An 18,508-nucleotide genomic window follows, 5' to 3' on the forward strand; every position below is an offset into this window, starting at 1 on the left:
TGCGATTATGGCTGAGGCCAACTTCACCACACCAGGGCCTGTGCTGCTGGTTGAGGCCAACTACACCGCACCAGGGCCTTTTGGAATGCCATCTTCGCCGTATACAAAGAGTAAAAACCCAACATCGACATTGTAGACCATTCATTGCAGACAATGGCCTGTGGCTCTGTCCTAGGCCATCTACACCACAGGAGTGCCTTTGCTCCTGGCCAAGGCCCTCTTCACCACACCAGGGCCTGTGATTATGGCTGAGGCCAACTACACCACACCAGGGCCTGTGCTGCTGGTTGAGGCCAACTACACCACACCAGAGCCTGTGGCTCTGTCTGTGGCCATCTTCACCACACCAGTGCTCTGCTTCTGGCCGAGACGACTACACCACACCAGGCCCTGTGCTGCTGGCTGAGGCCAACTACACCACACCATGGCCTGTGAATATGGCCGAGGCGACTACACCACACCAGGGCCTGTGCTGCTGGTTGAGGCCAACTACACCACACCAGGGCCTGTGATTATTGCTGAGGCGAACTACACCACACCAGGGCCTTTGCTTCTGGCCGAGGCCATTTTCACCACACCAGGGCCTGTGATTATGGCTGAGGCCAACTTCACCACACCAGGGCCTGTGCTGCTGGTTGAGGCCAACTACACCACACCAGGGCCTGTGGCTCTGGCTGTGGCCATATTCACCACACCAGTGCTCTGCTTCTGGCCGAGACGACTACACCACACCAGGCCCTGTGCTGCTGGTTGAGGCCAACTACACCACACCAGGGCCTGTGATTATGGCTGAGGCCAACTACACCACACCAGGGCCTGTGCTGCTGGTTGAGGCCAACTACACCACACCAGGCCTGTGCTTCAGGCCGAGGCCAACTACCCCACACCAGGGCCTGTGCTGCTTGTTGAGCCCAACTACACCACACCAAGGCCCGTGGCACTGGCTGTGGCCATGTACAACACAATAGTGCTATGCTTCTGGCCGAGGCGACTACACCACAGTGTGCTGCTGTTTGAGGCTGAGCCCACTACTCCACACCAGGTCCTGTGCTTCTTGCTGAGGCAACCTAAACCACAACAGGGCCTGTGCTGCTGTTTGAGGGCAACTACACCGCACCAGGGTCTTTTGGAAGGCCATCTTCGCCGTATACAAAGAGTAAAAACCCAACATCGACATTGTAGACCCTTCATTGCAGACAATGGCCTGTGGCTCTGTCCTAGGCCATCTACACCACAGGAGTGCCTTTGCTTCTGGCCGAGGCCATCTTCACCACACCAGGGCCTGTGATTATGGCTGAGGCCAACTACACCACACCAGGGCCTGTGCTGCTGGTTGAGCCCAACTACACCACACCAGGGCCTGTGGCTCTGGCTGTGGCCATCTTCACCACACCAGTGCTCTGCTTCTGGCCGAGACGACTACACCACACCAGGCCCTGTGCTGCTGGCTGAGGCCAACTACACCACACCAGGGCCTGTGATTATGGCCGAGGCGACAACACCACACCAGGGCCTGTGCTGCTGGTTGAGGCCAACTACACCACACCATGGCCTGTGCTGCTGGTTGAGGCCAACTACACCACACCAGGGCCTGTGATTATTGCTGAGGCCAACTACACCACACCAGGACCTGAGCTGCTGGTTGAGGCCAACTACACCACACCAGGGCCTGTGCTGCTGGTTGAGGCCAACTACACCACACCAGGGCCTGTGCGGCTGGTTGAGGCCATCTTCACCACACCAGTGCCTTTGCTTCTGGCCGAGGCCATCTTCACCACACCAGGGCCTGCGATTATGGCTGAGGCCAACTTCACCACACCAGGGCCTGTGCTGCTGGTTGAGGCCAACTACACCGCACCAGTGTCTTTTGGAATGCCATCTTCGCCGTATACAAAGAGTAAAAACCCAACATCGACATTGTAGACCATTCATTGCAGACAATGGCCTGTGGCTCTGTCCTAAGCCATCTACACCACAGGAGTGCCTTTGCTCCTGGCCAAGGCCATCTTCACCACACCAGGGCCTGTGATTATGGCTGAGGCCAACTACACCACACCAGGGCCTGTGCTGCTGGTTGAGGCCAACTACACCACACCAGAGCCTGTGGCTCTGGCTGTGGCCATCTTCACCACACCAGTGCTCTGCTTCTGGCCGAGACGACTACACCACACCAGGCCCTGTGCTGCTGGCTGAGGCCAACTACACCACACCATGGCCTGTGAATATGGCCGAGGCGACTACACCACACCAGGGCCTGTGCTGCTGGTTGAGGCCAACTACACCACACCAAGGCCAGTGCTTCTGGCTGAGCCCACTACTCCACACCAGGTCCTGTGCTTCTTGCTGAGGCAACCTAAACCACAACAGGGCCTGTGCTGCTGTTTGAGGGCAACTACACCGCACCAGGGTCTTTTGGAAGGCCATCTTCGCCGTATACAAAGAGTAAAAACCCAACATCGACATTGTAGACCCTTCATTGCAGACAATGGCCTGTGGCTCTGTCCTAGGCCATCTACACCACAGGAGTGCCTTTGCTTCTGGCCGAGGCCATCTTCACCACACCAGGGCCTGTGATTATGGCTGAGGCCAACTACACCACACCAGGGCCTGTGCTGCTGGTTGAGCCCAACTACACCACACCAGGGCCTGTGGCTCTGGCTGTGGCCATCTTCACCACACCAGTGCTCTGCTTCTGGCCGAGACGACTACACCACACCAGGCCCTGTGCTGCTGGCTGAGGCCAACTACACCACACCATGGCCTGTGATTATGGCCGAGGCGACTACTCCACACCAGGGCCTGTGCTGCTGGTTGAGGCCAACTACACCACACCAGGCCTGTGCTGCTGGTTGAGGCCAACTACACCACACCAGGGCCTGTGATTATTGCTGAGGCCAACTACACCACACCAGGACCTGAGCTGCTGGTTGAGGCCAAATACACCACACCAGGGCCTGTGCTGCTGGTTGAGGCCAACTACACCACACCAGGGCCTGTGCGGCTGGTTGAGGCCATCTTCACCACACCAGTGCCTTTGCTTCTGGCCGAGGCCATCTTCACCACACCAGGGCCTGCGATTATGGCTGAGGCCAACTTCACCACACCAGGGCCTGTGCTGCTGGTTGAGGCCAACTACACCGCACCAGGGCCTTTTGGAATGCCATCTTCGCCGTATACAAAGAGTAAAAACCCAACATCGACATTGTAGACCATTCATTGCAGACAATGGCCTGTGGCTCTGTCCTAGGCCATCTACACCACAGGAGTGCCTTTGCTCCTGGCCAAGGCCATCTTCACCACACCAGGGCCTGTGATTATGGCTGAGGCCAACTACACCACACCAGGGCCTGTGCTGCTGGTTGAGGCCAACTACACCACACCAGAGCCTGTGGCTCTGGCTGTGGCCATCTTCACCACACCAGTGCTCTGCTTCTGGCCGAGACGACTACACCACACCAGGCCCTGTGCTGCTGGCTGAGGCCAACTACACCACACCATGGCCTGTGAATATGGCCGAGGCGACTACACCACACCAGGGCCTGTGCTGCTGGTTGAGGCCAACTACACCACACCAGGGCCTGTGATTATTGCTGAGGCGAACTACACCACACCAGGGCCTTTGCTTCTGGCGGAGGCCATTTTCACCACACCAGGGCCTGTGATTATGGCTGAGGCCAACTTCACCACACCAGGGCCTGTGCTGCTGGTTGAGGCCAACTACACCACACCAGGGCCTGTGGCTCTGGCTGTGGCCATCTTCACCACACCAGTGCTCTGCTTCTGGCCGAGACGACTACACCACACCAGGCCCTGTGCTGCTGGTTGAGGCCAACTACACCACACCAGGGCCTGTGGCTCTGGCTGTGGCCATCTTCACCACACGAGGGCCTGTGATTATGGCTGAGGCCAAATGAACCACAACAGGGCCTGTGCTGCTGGTTGAGGCCAACTACACCAGACTAGGGCCTGTGGCACTGGCTGAGGCCATCTGCACCACAACAGTGCTCTTCTTCTGGCCGAGGCAACTACACCACATCAGGGCCGGTGCTGCTTGTTGTGCCCAACTACACCACACCAGGGCCTGTGGCACTGGCTGTGGCCATGTACAACACAATAGTGCTATGCTTCTGGCCGAGGCGACTACACCACACCAGGGACTGTGCTTCTTGCTGAGACCACCTACACCACACCATGGCCTGTGCTGCTGGCTGAAGCCACCTTCACCACACCAAGGCCTGTGCTTCTGGCAGAGCCCACTACTCCACACCAGGGCCTGTGCTGCTTGTTGCGCCCAACTTCACCACACCAGGCCTGTGCTGCTGTTTGAGGCCAACTACACCGCACCAGGGTCTTTTGGAAGGCCATCTTCGCCGTATACAAAGAGTAAAAACCCAACATCGACATTGTAGACCCTTCATTGCAGACAATGGCCTGTGGCTCTGTCCTAGGCCATCTACACCACAGGAGTGCCTTTGCTTCTGGCCGAGGCCATCTTCACCACACCAGGACCTGTGATTATGGCTGATGCCAACTACACCACACCAGGGCCTGTGCTGCTGGTTGAGGCCAACTACACCACACCAGGGCCGGTGGCTCTGGCTGTGGCCATCTTCACCACACCAGTGCTCTGCTTCTGGCCGAGACGACTACACCACACCAGGCCCTGTGCTGCTGGCTGAGGCCAACTACACCACACCATGGCCTGTGAATATGGCCGAGGCGACTACACCACACCAGGGCCTGTGCTGCTGGTTGAGGCCAACTACACCACACCAGGGCCTGAGCTGCTGGTTGAGGCCAACCACACCACACCAGGGCCTGTGCTGCTGGTTGAGGCCAACTACACCACACCAGGGCCTGTGCGGCTGGTTGAGGCCATCTTCACCACACCAGTGCCTTTGCTTCTGGCCGAGGCCATCTTCACCACAAAAGGGCCTGTGATTATGGCTGAGGCCAACTTCACCACACCAGGGCCTGTGCTGCTGGTTGAGGCCAACTACACCGCACCAGGGCCTTTTGGAATGCCATCTTCGCCGTATACAAAGAGTAAAAACCCAACATCGACATTGTAGACCATTCACTGCAGACAATGGACTGTGGCTCTGTACTAGGCCATCTACACCACAGGAGTGCCTTTGCTCCTGGCCAAGGCCAACTTCACCACACCAGGGCCTGTGCTGCTGGTTTAGGCCAACTACACCAGACTAGGGCCTGTGGCACTGCCTGAGGCCATCTGCACCACAACAGTGCTCTTCTTCTGGCTGAGGCAACTACACCACACCAGGGCCTGTGCTGCTTGTTGAGCCCAACTACACCACACCATGGCCTGTGCTGCTGGCTGAAGCCACCTTCACCACACCAAGGCCAGTGCTTCTGGCAGAGCCCACTACTCCACACCAGGTCCTGTGCTTCTTGCTGAGGCAACCTAAACCACAACAGGGCCTGTGCTGCTGTTTGAGGCCAACTACACCGCACCAGGGTCTTTTGGAAGGCCATCTTCGCCGTATACAAAGAGTAAAAACCCAACATCGACATTGTAGACCATTCATTGCAGACAATGGCCTGTGGCTCTGTCCTAGGCCATCTACACCACAGGAGTGCCTTTGCTCCTGGCCAAGGCCATCTTCACCACACCAGGGCCTGTGATTATGGCTGAGGCCAACTTCACCACACCAGGGCCTGTGCTGCTGGTTGAGGCCAACTACACCACACCAGGGCCTGTGCTGCTTGTTGAGGCCATCTTCACCACACCAGTGCCGTTGCTTCTGGCCGAGGCCATCTTCACCACACCAGGGCCTGTGCTGCTTGTTGCGCCCATCTTCACCACACCAGGGCCTGTGCTGCATGTTGAGGCCAACTACACCACACCAGGGCCTGTGGCTCTGGCTGTGGCCATCTTCACCACACGAGGGCCTGTGATTATGGCTGAGGCCAAATGAACCACAACAGGGCCTGTGCTGCTGGTTGAGGCCAACTACACCAGACTAGGGCCTGTGGCACTGGCTGAGGCCATCTGCACCACAACAGTGCTCTTCTTCTGGCCGAGGCAACTACACCACATCAGGGCCGGTGCTGCTTGTTGTGCCCAACTACACCACACCAGGGCCTGTGGCACTGGCTGTGGCCATGTACAACACAATAGTGCTATGCTTCTGGCCGAGGCGACTACACCACACCAGGGCCTGTGCTGCTGGTTGAGGCCAACTACACCACACCAGGGCCTGTGGCTCTGGCTGTGGCCATCTTCACCACACCAGGGCCTGTGATTATGGCTGAGGCCAAATACACCACAACAGGGCCTGTGCTGCTGGTTTAGGCCAACTACACCAGACTAGGGCCTGTGGCACTGCCTGAGGCCATCTGCACCACAACAGTGCTCTTCTTCTGGCTGAGGCAACTACACCACACCAGGGCCTGTGCTGCTGGTTGAGGCCAACTACACCACACCAGGGCCTGTGATTATTGCTGAGGCCAACTACACCACACCAGGACCTGAGCTCCTGGTTGAGGCCAACTACACCACACCAGGGCCTGTGCTGCTAGTTGAGGCCAACTACACCACACCAGGGCCTGTGCGGCTGGTTGAGGCCATCTTCACCACACCAGTGCCTTTGCTTCTGGCCGAGGCCATCTTCACCACAGCAGGGCCTGCGATTATGGTCGAGGCGACAACACCACACCAGGGCCTGTGTTGCTGGTTGAGGCCAACTACACCACACCAGGCCTGTGTTGCTGGTTGAGGCCAACTACACCACACCAGGGCCTGTGATTATTGCTGAGGCCAACTACACCACACCAGGACCTGAGCTGCTGGTTGAGGCCAACTACACCACACCAGGGCCTGTGATTATGGCTGAGGCCAACTACACCACACCAGGGCCTGTGCTGCTGGTTGAGGCCAACTACACCACACCAGGCCTGTGCTTCAGGCCGAGGCCAACTACCCCACACCAGGGCCTGTGCTGCTTGTTGAGCCCAACTACACCACACCAAGGCCCGTGGCACTGGCTGTGGCCATGTACAACACAATAGTGCTATGCTTCTGGCCGAGGCGACTACACCACACCAGGGCCTGTGCTTCTTGCTGAGACCACCTACACCACACCATGGCTTGTGCTTCTGGCTGAGCCCACTACTCCACACCAGGTCCTGTGCTTCTTGAAGAGGCAACCTAAACCACAACAGTGCCTGTGCTGCTGTTTGAGGCCAACTACACCACACCAGGGCCTGTGCTGCTGTTTGAGGCCAACTACACCACACCAGGGCCTGTGCGGCTGGTTGAGGCCATCTTCACCACACCAGTGCCTTTGCTTCTGGCCGAGGCCATCTTCACCACACCAGGGGCTGCGATTATGGCCGAGGCGACTACACCACACCAGGGCCTGTGCTGCTGGTTGAGGCCAACTACACCACACCAGGCCTGTGTTGCTGGTTGAGGCCAACTACACCACACCAGGGCCTGTGATTATTGCTGAAGCCAACTACACCACACCAGGACCTGAGCTGCTGGTTGAGGCCAACTACACCACACCAGGGCCTGTGATTATTGCTGAAGCCAACTACACCACACCAGGACCTGAGCTGCTGGTTGAGGCCAACTACACCACACCAGGGCCTGTGCTGCTTGTTGAGGCCCACTACACCACACCAGGGCCTGTGCGGCTGGTTGAGGCCATCTTCACCACACCAGTGCCTTTGCTTATGGCCGAGGCCAACTTCACCACACCAGGGCCTGTGCTGCTGGTTGAGGCCAACTACACCGCACCAGGGCCTTTTGGAATGCCATCTTCGCCGTATACAAAGAGTAAAAACCCAACATCGACATTGTAGACCATTCATTGCAGACAATGGCCTGTGGCTCTGTCCTAGGCCATTTACACCACAGGAGTGCCTTTGCTCCTGGCCAAGGCCATCTTCACCACACCAGGGCCTGTGATTATGGCTGAGGCCAACTTCACCACACCAGGGCCTGTGCTTCTTGTTGAGGCCAACTACACCACACCAGGGCCTGTGCTACTTGTTGAGGCCATCTTCACCACACCAGGGCCTGTGCGGCTGGTTGAGGCCATCTTCACCACACCAGTGCCTTTGCTTCTGGCCGAGGCCATCTTCACCACAAAAGGGCATGTGATTATGGCTGAGGCCAACTTCACCACACCAGGGCCTGTGCTGCTGGTTGAGGCCAACTACACCGCACCAGGGCCTTTTGGAATGCCATCTTCGCCGTATACAAAGAGTAAAAACCCAACATCGACATTGTAGACCATTCACTGCAGACAATGGACTGTGGCTCTGTAGTAGGCCATCTACACCACAGGAGTGCCTTTGCTCCTGGCCAAGGCCAACTTCACCACACCAGGGCCTGTGCTGCTGGTTGAGGCCAACTACACCACACCAGGGCCTGTGCTGCTTGTTGAGGCCAACTTCACCACACCAGTGCCGTTGCTTCTGGCCGAGGCCATCTTCACCACACCAGGGCCTGTGCTGCTTGTTGCGCCCAACTTCACCACACCAGGGCCTGTGCTGCATGTTGAGGCCAAGTACACCACACCAGGGCCTGTGGCTCTGGCTGTGGCCATCTTCACCACACCAGGGCCTGTGATTATGGCTGAGGCCAAATACACCACAACAGGGCCTGTGCTGCTGGTTTAGGCCAACTACACCAGACTAGGGCCTGTGGCACTGGCTGAGGCCATCTGCACCACAACAGTGCTCTTCTTCTGGCTGAGGCAACTACACCACACCAGGGCCTGTGCTGCTTGTTGAGCCCAACTACACCACACCATGGCCTGTGCTGCTGGCTGAAGCCACCTTCACCACACCAAGGCCAGTGCTTCTGGCAGAGCCCACTACTCCACACTAGGTCCTGTGCTTCTTGCTGAGGCAACCTAAACCACAACAGGGCCTGTGCTGCTGTTTGAGGCCAACTACACCGCACCAGGGTCTTTTGGAAGGCCATCTTCGCCGTATACAAAGAGTAAAAACCCAACATCGACATTGTAGACCATTCATTGCAGACAATGGCCTGTGGCTCTGTCCTAGGCCATCTACACCACAGGAGTGCCTTTGCTCCTGGCCAAGGCCATCTTCACCACACCAGGGCCTGTGATTATGGCTGAGGCCAACTTCACCACACCAGGGCCTGTGCTGCTGGTTGAGGCCAACTACACCACACCAGGGCCTGTGCTGCTTGTTGAGGCCATCTTCACCACACCAGTGCCGTTGCTTCTGGCCGAGGCCATCTTCACCACACCAGGGCCTGTGCTGCTTGTTGCGCCCATCTTCACCACACCAGGGCCTGTGCTGCATGTTGCGGCCAACTACACCACACCAGGGCCTGTGGCTCTGGCTGTGGCCATCTTCACCACACGAGGGCCTGTGATTATGGCTGAGGCCAAATGAACCACAACAGGGCCTGTGCTGCTGGTTGAGGCCAACTACACCAGACTAGGGCCTGTGGCACTGGCTGAGGCCATCTGCACCACAACAGTGCTCTTCTTCTGGCCGAGGCAACTACACCACATCAGGGCCGGTGCTGCTTGTTGTGCCCAACTACACCACACCAGGGCCTGTGGCACTGGCTGTGGCCATGTACAACACAATAGTGCTATGCTTCTGGCCGAGGCGACTACACCACACCAGGGACTGTGCTTCTTGCTGAGACCACCTACACCACACCATGGCCTGTGCTGCTGGCTGAAGCCACCTTCACCACACCAAGGCCTGTGCTTCTGGCAGAGCCCACTACTCCACACCAGGGCCTGTGCTGCTTGTTGCGCCCAACTTCACCACACCAGGGCCTGTGCTGCTGTTTGAGGCCAACTACACCGCACCAGGGTCTTTTGGAAGGCCATCTTCGCCGTATATAAAGAGTAAAAACCCAACATCGACATTGTAGACCCTTCATTGCAGACAATGGCCTGTGGCTCTGTCCTAGGCCATCTACACCACAGGAGTGCCTTTGCTTCTGGCCGAGGCCATCTTCACCACACCAGGGCCTGTGATTATGGCTGATGCCAACTACACCACACCAGGGCCTGTGCTGCTGGTTGAGGCCAACTACACCACACCAGGGCCGGTGGCTCTGGCTGTGGCCATCTTCACCACACCAGTGCTCTGCTTCTGGCCGAGACGACTACACCACACCAGGCCCTGTGCTGCTGGCTGAGGCCAACTACACCACACCATGGCCTGTGAATATGGCCGAGGCGACTACACCACACCAGGGCCTGTGCTGCTGGTTGAGGCCAACTACACCACACCAGGGCCTGAGCTGCTGGTTGAGGCCAACCACACCACACCAGGGCCTGTGCTGCTGGTTGAGGCCAACTACACCACACCAGGGCCTGTTCGGCTGGTTGAGGCCATCTTCACCACACCAGTGCCTTTGCTTCTGCCCGAGGCCATCTTCACCACAAAAGGGCATGTGATTATGGCTGAGGCCAACTTCACCACACCAGGGCCTGTGCTGCTGGTTGAGGCCAACTACACCGCACCAGGGCCTTTTGGAATGCCATCTTCGCCGTATACAAAGAGTAAAAACCCAACATCGACATTGTAGACCCTTCATTGCAGACAATGGCCTGTGGCTCTGTCCTAGGCCATCTACACCACAGGAGTGCCTTTGATTCTGGCCTCAGCCATCTTGACCACACCAGGGCCTGTGATTATGGCTGAGGCCAACTACACCACACCAGGGCCTGTGCTGCTGGTTGAGGCCAACTACACCACACCAGGGCCTGTGGCTCTGGCTGTGGCCATCTTCACCACACCAGTGCTCTGCTTCTGGCCGAGACGACTACACCACACCAGGCCCTGTACTGCTGGCTGAGGCCAACTACACCACACCATGGCCTGTGAATATGGCCGAGGCGACTACACCACACCAGGGCCTGTGCTGCTGGTTGAGGCCAACTACACCACACCAGGGCCTGTGCTGCTGGTTGAGGCCATCTTCACCACACCAGTGCCTTTGCTTCTGGCCGAGGCCATCTTCACCACAAAAGGGCCTGTGATTATGGCTGAGGCCAACTTCACCACACCATGGCACGTGCTGCTGGTTGAGGCCAACTACACCGCACCAGGGCCTTTTGGAATGCCATCTTCGCCGTATACAAAGAGTAAAAACCCAACATCGACATTGTAGACCATTCATTGCAGACAATGGCTTGTGGCTCTGTACTAGGCCATCTACACCACAGGAGTGCCTTTGCTTGTGGCCAAGGCCATCTTCACCAAACCAGGGCCTGTGATTATTGCTGAGGCGAACTACACCACACCAGGGCCTTTGCTTCTGGCCGAGGCCATCTTCACCACACCAGGGCCTGTGATTATGGCTGAGGCCAACTTCACCACAACAGGGCCTGTGCTGCTGGTTGAGGCCAACTACACCACACCAGGGCCTGTGGCTCTGGCTGTGGCCATCTTCACCACACCAGTGATCTGCTCCTTGCCGAGACGTCTACACCACACCAGGCCCTGTGCTGCTGGCTGAGGCCAACTACACCACACCAGGGCCTGTGATTATGGCTGAGGCCAACTACACCACACCAGGGGCTTTGCTGCTGGTTGAGGCCAACTACACCACACCAGGCCTGTGCTTCAGGCCGAGGCCAACTACCCCACACCAGGGCCTGTGCTGCTTGTTGAGCCCAACTACACCACACCAAGGCCCGTGGCACTGGCTGTGGCCATGTACAACACAATAGTGTTATGCTTCTGGCCAAGGCGATTACACCACACCAGGGCCTGTGCTTCTTGCTGAGACCACCTACACCACACCATGGCTTGTGCTTCTGGCTGAGCCCACTACTCCACACCAGGTCCTGTGCTTCTTGCTGAGGCAACCTAAACAACAACAGGGCCTGTGCTGCTGTTTGAGGCCAACTACACCGCACCAGGGTCTTTTGGAAGGCCATCTTCGCCGTATACAAAGAGTAAAAACCCAACATCGACATTGTAGACCCTTCATTGCAGACAATGGCCTGTGGCTCTGTCCTAGGCCATCTACACCACAGGAGTGCCTTTGCTTCTGGCCGAGGCCATCTTCACCACACCAGGGCCTGTGATTATGGCCGAGGCCAACTACCCCACACCAGGGCATGTGCTGCTTGTTGAGGCCAACTACACCACACCAGGCCTGTGCTTCTGGCCGAGACGACTACACCACACCAGGCCCTGTGCTGCTGGCTGAGGCCAACTACACCACACCAGGGCCTGTGATTATGGCTGAGGCCAACTACACCACACCAGGGCCTGTGCTGCTGGTTGAGGCCAACTACACCACACCAGGCCTGTGCTTCAGGCCGAGTCCAACTACCCCACACCAGGGCCTGTGCTGCTTGTTGAGGCCAACTACACCACAGCAGGCCTGTGCTTCAGGCCGAGGCCAACTACACCACACCAGCGCATGTGCTTCTTGCTGAGACCACCTACACCACACCATGGCTTGTGCTGCTGGCTGAAGCCACCTTCACCAGACCAAGGCCAGTGCTTCTGGCTGAGCCCACTACTTCACACCAGGTCCTGTGCTTCTTGCTGAGGCAACCTAAACCACAACAGGGCCTGTGCTGCTGTTTGAGGCCAACTACACCACACCAGGGCCTGTGCTGCTGGTTGAGCCCAACTACACCACACCAGGGCCTGTGGTTCTGGCTGTGGCCATCTTCACCACACCAGTGCTCTGCTTCTGGCCGAGACGACTACACCACACCAGGCCCTGTGCTGCAGGCTGAGGCCAACTACACCACACCAGGGCCTGTGATTATGGCCGAGGCGACAACACCACACCAGGGCCTGTGCTGCTGGTTGAGGCCAACTACACCACACCAGGCCTGTGCTGCTGGTTGAGGCCAACTACACCACACCAGGGCCTGTGATTATTGCTGAGGCCAACTACACCACACCAGGACCTGAGCTGCTGGTTGAGGCCAACTACACCACACCAGGGCCTGTGCTGCTGGTTGAGGCCAACTACACCACACCAGGGCCTGTGCGGCTGGTTGAGGCCATCTTCACCACACCAGTGCCTTTGCTTCTGGCCGAGGCCATCTTCACCACACCAGGGCCTGCGATTATGGCTGAGGCCAACTTCACCACACCAGGGCCTGTGCTGCTGGTTGAGGCCAACTACACCGCACCAGGGCCTTTTGGAATGCCATCTTCGCCGTATACAAAGAGTAAAAACCCAACATCGACACTGTAGACCATTCATTGCAGACAATGGCCTGTGGCTCTGTCCTAGGCCATCTACACCACAGGAGTGCCTTTGCTCCTGGCCAAGGCCATCTTCACCACACCAGGGCCTGTGATTATGGCTGAGGCCAACTACACCACACCAGGGCCTGTGCTGCTGGTTGAGGCCAACTACACCACACCAGGGCCTGTGGCTCTGGCTTTGGCCATCTTCACCACACCAGTGCTCTGCTTCTGGCCGAGACGACTACACCACACCAGGCCCTGTGCTGCTGGCTGAGGCCAACTACACCACACCATGGCCTGTGAATATGGCCGAGGCGACTACACCACACCAGGGCCTGTGCTGCTGGTTGAGGCCAACTACACCACACCAGGGCCTGTGATTATTGCTGAGGCGAACTACACCACACCAGGGCCTTTGCTTCTGGCCGAGGCCATTTTCACCACACCAGGGCCTGTGATTATGGCTGAGGCCAACTTCACCACACCAGGGCCTGTGCTGCTGGTTGAGGCCAACTACACCACACCAGGGCCTGTGGCTCTGGCTGTGGCCATCTTCACCACACCAGTGCTCTGCTTCTGGCCGAGACGGCTACACCACACCAGGCCCTGTGCTGCTGGTTGAGGCCAACTACACCACACCAGGGCCTGTGATTATGGCTGAGGCCAACTACACCACACCAGGGCCTGTGCTGCTGGTTGAGGCCAACTACACCACACCAGGCCTGTGCTTCAGGCCGAGGCCAACTACCCCACACCAGGGCCTGTGCTGCTTGTTGAGCCCAACTACACCACACCAAGGCCCGTGGCACTGGCTGTGGCCATGTACAACACAATAGTGCTATGCTTCTGGCCGAGGCGACTACACCACAGTGTGCTGCTGTTTGAGGCTGAGCCCACTACTCCACACCAGGTCCTGTGCTTCTTGCTGAGGCAACCTAAACCACAACAGGGCCTGTGCTGCTGTTTGAGGCCAACTACACCGCACCAGGGTCTTTTGGAAGGCCATCTTCGCCGTATACAAAGAGTAAAAACCCAACATCGACATTGTAGACCCTTCATTGCAGACAATGGCCTGTGGCTCTGTCCTAGGCCATCTACACCACAGGAGTGCCTTTGCTTCTGGCCGAGGCCATCTTCACCACACCAGGGCCTGTGATTATGGCTGACGCCAACTACACCACACCAGGGCCTGTGGCTCTGGCTGTGGCCATCTTCACCACACCAGTGCTCTGCTTCTGGCCGAGAGACTACACCACACCAGGCCCTGTGCTGCTGGCTGAGGCCAACTACACCACACCAGGGCCTGTGATTATGGCTGAGGCCAACTACACCACACCAGGGCCTGTGCTGCTGGTTGAGGCCAACTACACCACACCAGGCCTGTGCTTCAGGCCGAGGCCAACTACCCCACACCAGGGCCTGTGCTGCTTGTTGAGGCCAACTACACCACACCAGGCCTGTGCTTCAGGCCGAGGCCAACTACACCACACCAAGGCCAGTGCTTCTGGCTGAGCCCACTACTCCACACCAGGTCCTGTGCTTCTTGCTGAGGCAACCTAAACCACAACAGGGCCTGTGCTGCTGTTTGAGGGCAACTACACCGCACCAGGGTCTTTTGGAAGGCCATCTTCGCCGTATACAAAGAGTAAAAACCCAACATCGACATTGTAGACCCTTCATTGCAGACAATGGCCTGTGGCTCTGTCCTAGGCCATCGACACCACAGGAGTGCCTTTGCTTCTGGCCGAGGCCATCTTCACCACACCAGGGCCTGTGATTATGGCTGAGGCCAACTACACCACACCAGGGCCTGTGCTGCTGGTTGAGCCCAACTACACCACACCAGGGCCTGTGGCTCTGGCTGTGGCCATCTTCACCACACCAGTGCTCTGCTTCTGGCCGAGACGACTACACCACACCAGGCCCTGTGCTGCTGGCTGAGGCCAACTACACCACACCAGGGCCTGTGATTATGGCCGAGGCGACTACTCCACACCAGGGCCTGTGCTGCTGGTTGAGGCCAACTACACCACACCAGGCCTGTGCTGCTGGTTGAGGCCAACTACACCACACCAGGGCCTGTGCGGCTGGTTGAGGCCATCTTCACCACTCCAGTGCCTTTGCTTCTGGCCGAGGCCATCTTCACCACACCAGGGCCTGCGATTATGGCTGAGGCCAACTTCACCACACCAGGGCCTGTGCTGCTGGTTGAGGCCAACTACACCGCACCAGGGCCTTTTGGAATGACATCTTCGCCGTATACAAAGAGTAAAAACCCAACATCGACATTGTAGACCATTCATTGCAGACAATGGCCTGTGGCTCTGTCCTAGGCCATCTACACCACAGGAGTGCCTTTGCTCCTGGCCAAGGCCATCTTCACCACACCAGGGCCTGTGATTATGGCTGAGGCCAACTACACCACACCAGCGCCTGTGCTTCTTGCTGAGACCACCTACACCACACCATGGCTTGTGCTGCTGGCTGAAGCCACCTTCACCAGACCAAGGCCAGTGCTTCTGGCTGAGCCCACTACTTCACACCAGGTCCTGTGCTTCTTGCTGAGGCAACCTAAACCACAACAGGGCCTGTGCTGCTGTTTGAGGCCAACTACACCACACCAGGGCCTGTGCTGCTGGTTGAGCCCAACTACACCACACCAGGGCCTGTGGTTCTGGCTGTGGCCATCTTCACCACACCAGTGCTCTGCTTCTGGCCGAGACGACTACACCACACCAGGCCCTGTGCTGCTGGCTGAGGCCAACTACACCACACCAGGGCCTGTGATTATGGCCGAGGCGACAACACCACACCAGGGCCTGTGCTGCTGGTTGAGGCCAACTACACCACACCAGGCCTGTGCTGCTGGTTGAGGCCAACTACACCACACCAGGGCCTGTGATTATTGCTGAGGCCAACTACACCACACCAGGACCTGAGCTGCTGGTTGAGGCCAACTACACCACACCAGGGCCTGTGCTGCTGGTTGAGGCCAACTACACCACACCAGGGCCTGTGCGGCTGGTTGAGGCCATCTTCACCACACCAGTGCCTTTGCTTCTGGCCGAGGCCATCTTCACCACACCAGGGCCTGCGATTATGGCTGAGGCCAACTTCACCACACCAGGGCCTGTGCTGCTGGTTGAGGCCAACTACACCGCACCAGGGCCTTTTGGAATGCCATCTTCGCCGTATACAAAGAGTAAAAACCCAACATCGACACTGTAGACCATTCATTGCAGACAATGGCCTGTGGCTCTGTCCTAGGCCATCTACACCACAGGAGTGCCTTTGCTCCTGGCCAAGGCCATCTTCACCACACCAGGGCCTGTGATTATGGCTGAGGCCAACTACACCACACCAGGGCCTGTGCTGCTGGTTGAGGCCAACTACACCACACCAGGGCCTGTGGCTCTGGCTTTGGCCATCTTCACCACACCAGTGCTCTGCTTCTGGCCGAGACGACTACACCACACCAGGCCCTGTGCTGCTGGCTGAGGCCAACTACACCACACCATGGCCTGTGAATATGGCCGAGGCGACTACACCACACCAGGGCCTGTGCTGCTGGTTGAGGCCAACTACACCACACCAGGGCCTGTGATTATTGCTGAGGCGAACTACACCACACCAGGGCCTTTGCTTCTGGCCGAGGCCATTTTCACCACACCAGGGCCTGTGATTATGGCTGAGGCCAACTTCACCACACCAGGGCCTGTGCTGCTGGTTGAGGCCAACTACACCACACCAGGGCCTGTGGCTCTGGCTGTGGCCATCTTCACCACACCAGTGCTCTGCTTCTGGCCGAGACGACTACACCACACCAGGCCCTGTGCTGCTGGTTGAGGCCAACTACACCACACCAGGGCCTGTGATTATGGCTGAGGCCAACTACACCACACCAGGGCCTGTGCTGCTGGTTGAGGCCAACTACACCACACCAGGCCTGTGCTTCAGGCCGAGGCCAACTACCCCACACCAGGGCCTGTGCTGCTTGTTGAGCCCAACTACACCACACCAAGGCCCGTGGCACTGGCTGTGGCCATGTACAACACAATAGTGCTATGCTTCTGGCCGAGGCGACTACACCACAGTGTGCTGCTGTTTGAGGCTGAGCCCACTACTCCACACCAGGTCCTGTGCTTCTTGCTGAGGCAACCTAAACCACAACAGGGCCTGTGCTGCTGTATGAGGCCAACTACACCGCACCAGGGTCTTTTGGAAGGCCATCTTCGCCGTATACAAAGAGTAAAAACCCAACATCGACATTGTAGACCCTTCATTGCAGACAATGGCCTGTGGCTCTGTCCTAGGCCATCTACACCACAGGAGTGCCTTTGCTTCTGGCCGAGGCCATCTTCACCACACCAGGGCCTGTGATTATGGCTGACGCCAACTACACCACACCAGGGCCTGTGGCTCTGGCTGTGGCCATCTTCACCACACCAGTGCTCTGCTTCTGGCCGAGAGACTACACCACACCAGGGCCTGTGCTGCTGGCTGAGGCCAACTACACCACACCAGGGCCTGTGATTATGGCTGAGGCCAACTACACCACACCAGGGCCTGTGCTGCTGGTTGAGGCCAACTACACCACACCAGGCCTGTGCTTCAGGCCGAGGCCAACTACCCCACACCAGGGCCTGTGCTGCTTGTTGAGGCCAACTACACCACACCAGGCCTGTGCTTCAGGCCGAGGCCAACTACACCACACCAAGGCCAGTGCTTCTGGCTGAGCCCACTACTCCACACCAGGTCCTGTGCTTCTTGCTGAGGCAACCTAAACCACAACAGGGCCTGTGCTGCTGTTTGAGGGCAACTACACCGCACCAGGGTCTTTTGGAAGGCCATCTTCGCCGTATACAAAGAGTAAAAACCCAACATCGACATTGTAGACCCTTCATTGCAGACAATGGCCTGTGGCTCTGTCCTAGGCCATCTACACCACAGGAGTGCCTTTGCTTCTGGCCGAGGCCATCTTCACCACACCAGGGCCTGTGATTATGGCTGAGGCCAACTACACCACACCAGGGCCTGTGCTGCTGGTTGAGCCCAACTACACCACACCAGGGCCTGTGGCTCTGGCTGTGGCCATCTTCACCACACCAGTGCTCTGCTTCTGGCCGAGACGACTACACCACACCAGGCCCTGTGCTGCTGGCTGAGGCCAACTACACCACACCAGGCCTGTGATTATGGCCGAGGCGACTACTCCACACCAGGGCCTGTGCTGCTGGTTGAGGCCAACTACACCACACCAGGGCCTGTGATTATGGCTGAGGCCAACTACACCACACCAGGGCCTGTG

The sequence above is a fragment of the Pelmatolapia mariae genome, linkage group LG7 (genome assembly GCF_036321145.2).
Source record: "Pelmatolapia mariae isolate MD_Pm_ZW linkage group LG7, Pm_UMD_F_2, whole genome shotgun sequence".
Classification (NCBI taxonomy): Eukaryota; Metazoa; Chordata; class Actinopteri; order Cichliformes; family Cichlidae; genus Pelmatolapia; species Pelmatolapia mariae.